The sequence below is a fragment of the Arachis duranensis genome, chromosome 3 (assembly GCF_000817695.3).
Source record: "Arachis duranensis cultivar V14167 chromosome 3, aradu.V14167.gnm2.J7QH, whole genome shotgun sequence".
NCBI classification, from domain to species: Eukaryota; Viridiplantae; Streptophyta; class Magnoliopsida; order Fabales; family Fabaceae; genus Arachis; species Arachis duranensis.
The window spans coordinates 129700326-129705163 of record NC_029774.3 but is presented as its reverse complement, the minus strand read 5'-3'; positions in this window follow the sequence as shown (position 1 = coordinate 129705163).

The window sequence follows — 4838 nt, the reverse complement described above, 5'->3', positions numbered from 1 at the left end:
TATATAATTATATAATCGAACCAACTCATAAGCTAATGAACTGAACTTATTCAAGTTCAAACTCGACTCATTTAATTTATGAGCTCAATTTCAAATTCAAGCTTGGTTCACTAAATCATTAATTTAGCTCAATTTAACGAATCAAACTCGAGCTTACTTATAAACTGACTTGGCTCACTTCTAACCTTATATATATCCCATTTCTACTCAACTATTTAAGGGATAAAATTTGAATTCATTTTAAAGATCTTTATTAAGCAAAAATATTAAATAAATTTTCATTTTTAATTTAAGATTTATATTTTAAAATTTAAATTTTATAATGTTTTAATTTTTTATTTTTAATAATAATTTATTTTTTTGTTAATATTACAATTTTTTACTTTTTCCAAAATGTATTAGGACATGCCCTCATTTTATTATTCAAAATTGATGGTATGAATTAGATTGTTAATTTTTAAAATAATCAACTTCATATGAATACTATGATATTAGTTGATATAAGTTAAGTTACATAAATTAATTTTAAAATATTATACTAACTACAATAAAAGTATTTATATATGTTGCGAGGATAATTTACATTAATAAATTAATTAGAGGTTAATATTATATAAATGTATTGTAGAAATTGGTTATACATTTATTTTAAACAAATCTATGTAAAATGAATAAGGCAAATTTAATTTAAATATATACACATAAATCAAATCGATCAAATAAATTTAAGTAAATTGAATTAGCATGATTCGATATATTAACAAACACAAATAAAAAATAGTAAATTGAACTTATTTGATTTGATTTACTAATTTTCTACTACAACGACGACGAAGGGGAATGAATAGTGAAGGTGGCTATCTAGCGTTATATTATACTCATAACTCACTTACTCTAATGCTATTATAAGGCTACTTTACTACACTAGCTCTCTAAATTTACTATTCATTTATAATATAAAATAAATATCTAGTATACTATATAGTCATCACTACAAAAATATCGTTGAGTATCATTAAATTTGTTGTCTGATTTAACATTGTGTGTTACCTTCAGTTTAACAGAATAAAAATTAAAATTATTTTATCGTATCAAACATTTACCGTCGGACTAGTAATAATTGGAAGAAAAATAGAAAATTTGGCACGAATTTGTTGCCGTTAGATAGATCCGACGATAATTCAATTTAGTGTAGTGCAGTATTTTGGTCACCCGCAAAACATTACTGTCGAATTTATTCACCAATAAATTTAACGATAACGAGCCCTAATATTTAATGCGCGAACCCTTTTCCCTTTATTTCGAATCCCCCTCCTCTCTCTCTTCCCTCTATTCTCCCACTCTTTCTCTCTCTCTAACTCTCTCCCCGCTGCTCTGTCAGTCCTGCCACCGCTAGCAGCCCACTTTCAACGCCTCCTCCCTATGCCTCACCCTCTGCAGCCCACACTCTCACTCACCCTCTCTTTCGACATCTGTTCCGTGCGGCCCCCCTCTCTCTCTCTTTCGCCGTGCAATCCACCTCTGCCAGCTGCCACCAACAACACCGACCTTCCAACATTCTCCTGTCGTCACTGCTGTCACTGTTATCGTCTTTACTGCTATTGTTGCTGCTACCGTTATTGCTGTCGCGGCTCCCTTTTTTGTTCTCTTCTCTACTCCTGCATTCTAGGTTCTTCTTCATTTTAATATTAATTTCACTCTTTGTTTTAGTTATCTTTAGTATTATTATATGTTTTAGTTATTAATTAGTATTATGTTTGAGTTAGATTTAATTTTTAATTTTAGAGAATTTAGGTTGTTAAGATATATTAGATATAAAGTATTAGATTTTAAGTTATTGAAAAGTGTTTGAAATTGTGAATGAAGTGATCAATTAAAATTATTTGTTTGGATATTTTGCTGAAAATGTTGTAAATTACTGTAACTAGTATATTGTTAATGTTGACTTCTTGTTAATTAGAGTTGAAAGAATGCTTGGTTGTGTTATTTGATATGTTTGATGCTTTTGAATATCAAGTGTTCGATAATATGCATATTGTAATAATTGAATTTTTTGTGTGTATGCAGTGATATAATGTCACATTGGTTTGTTTGTGAATTTACTTTTAATTACTACATATCATACTTTAAAACTTTACGTTTACACAAATTCACCATGACTTATTATCTTTTGTATGTGTATTAATATTTTTAGATTTAGTGAATTTAACTGAGTTTTAACTGATGTTGTGGATTGAAGTTGGTTTGATTTGTGGGATGGTGGATATATATCCAATTTTAGGGAAGGTTATGTCAAATTTTTTTTAAATAGTATAAATATTGAAGAATTTGTGTTGATTAGTGTTAATTGGTATTCTCTTTGGAGACATGACGACAGGTAGCAGAGGTGTCATGAGTTAGTCTCGTGGTCGTGGTAGAGGAAAGGTTTCTACCAGTACCCCAGAAACTTCTCAATCATCTCCCTCTACATCGATTACCCCGTCGACCCCTGTGACGTCACAGGTGGATCCACCAGACCAGCAGTTCATCATGGTCCCGAATCCCAACTACGTGGCTCCTTCTGCTATGCCCCTCCAACTCCAGCAACAGAGACCGTGGCGCCGAAATTCTCTAATACGTCCCAACTAGATGTCCTTCCACTACTACCTGTCATACAGATGACGATTTGGCCTGATGGCATGTCGGCGTGTATTTGAATGTCTTTTATCCACAATCTAGAGCGTTTGCGAGAGCAGATGGCGGTGTACAATGAGCAGATGCACACTAGAGGCAGCGGCGCTGCTAGTAGGGCACCGACATCATCACCTAGACCACCGCCTCAGCAGGGGAAAGACGACGACAACTAAGATTACCGAGGTCCGTAGGGTTTAGGGATTTTACGCACTAATTTTGTAAAAAAAATGAATTTAACTGCTAATTGTGCACTAATTGCGAAAAAAAATTGCTTACAGTCGGATTTATCGGCAAAAAAATTTGACGATAAATAGACATCACAAAACATAATATGACGCCAAAATTACCGTCGAAAAAATTCACCGATTACCATAAATTGCTTATTTTCATCGTGTTGATTGATTTGCAAAATCCGCTAGTAATTGGCGTCAAACAAAATAATTCGCTGATAAATATCTTCCAACGCCGTTTATACCTCAAATGCATTCTGTCGTAAATCTAACAGTAAAAGAATTACCGGCGAATTTCAATAATAAATTCGCCGATAAATTCGATGATACTTAGCATTTTTTTCATAGTGTATTATTTGTTCAAAAAATAATAATTATTAGTCATTATATATTTTTAAATTAATTATCATTTATTTATTTGAGTAATAATTTATTATTAATTTTAAAAAATATTACTCAAATAAATAGATAAATAAAAATAAAGTAAGTTATTTTAATTACAAATAATATGATCGATTTTCATAGTAAATCTAATATTTTTTTAAAGAAAAAAATATTTTTTAATTATATAAAAAATTAAGAATTAAATTAATTTCTCTAATAATAATAAAGAACACTAACCCATTAAAAGAAATTTAAATATACATATAACTAGAAAAACATTAAGTAGTGTTAGGTAAAATGGTACTGTGTATAGATACCGTGATCAATATTGTTTACTCTACAGTTTACACATCACATAATGTCTTTAGAAAAAGTATAGGGAGTCAATGATCTAAGTGTACAATGTGTATAATGGAGGTTTAGGAAGTATTAGAGATATGACCATTAGTGTTACATTGTCCTATTATACTTTTGGGATGAGTGGGTTCATGACGTGGTATTAGAGTTCTAGATCCGAAAGGTCAAGGGTTCGATCCTTGGTGAACTCCAAAATTAATTTAAATTTTTAGGATGAGATGTTTATTATCCCTGGTATTCAGATGGTTATTCTGAATAGTGTGGATGATGTTCATTTTATTCATGGACCAAAAATTTAGTCTATTATACACTTAGGTCATTAGCTCCCTAACACTAGTCATATCTTTAATTTTTCCTCAAAGTAATAATGACGGTAAAAACGAAAAAAGAAACAACATGGCTGGATCTTGAACAGTAAAATCTCCCAATATAATCCATGAAGACCCATTGAGGTGTCCATAATGTAGCTGACTCAGCTGATGGAAGTTCCATGCCATCAAGAACTGAAACAAGTGCAGGAAGATGGTATGGACTATGGAGCTTCTAAGAAATTGTCAGTTGCATTGAATAATTGCATCCAAAAATAGGCTATTTTTTTTTATTATAGTCAAACTTTTCACATAATATGGAGATATGATACAAATTTGGTATAATGCATCGATATGAAATTGGATAGATTTAGAATAAATTGTAAGTGACGATTTGAGTAAACGACAAAAAGATTATATAAAGTAAGACTATCGATTTATAAAAAATAATAAAATTCTTTTTAAAAAAATAAGAGCCATGATTTATTTGAAATATTTAATAAATAAAATTGATAATGCTATTTTTTCAATAAATTTTAGCTATTGATCAAAGATCGATTCTTGTTTTTCTTTTTTATTTTCTCTCTCTTCCTAAAAGCGTCATTTACGATTTCTTTAAAATGTTAATACCAATTTCAATAAAAATCGTTACTCTTTTTATATCTATGCATAACACGTTGTAACGTTTATTTTACTGTATTACATTCATCTAATAATCATATTAAAAATAAAAGCGCCAAAAATTAAACCCCGCAACTGTACTCCTCTTCCCTCCAGATATTTTCTCTAACCCAAAACGGAAAGAGGTTTTAAACATGTGGTGTTTATTTGTTGTTAATCACTTATGTTACCTTTAGTTATAAGAAGATAAGACATTAAGTATAAA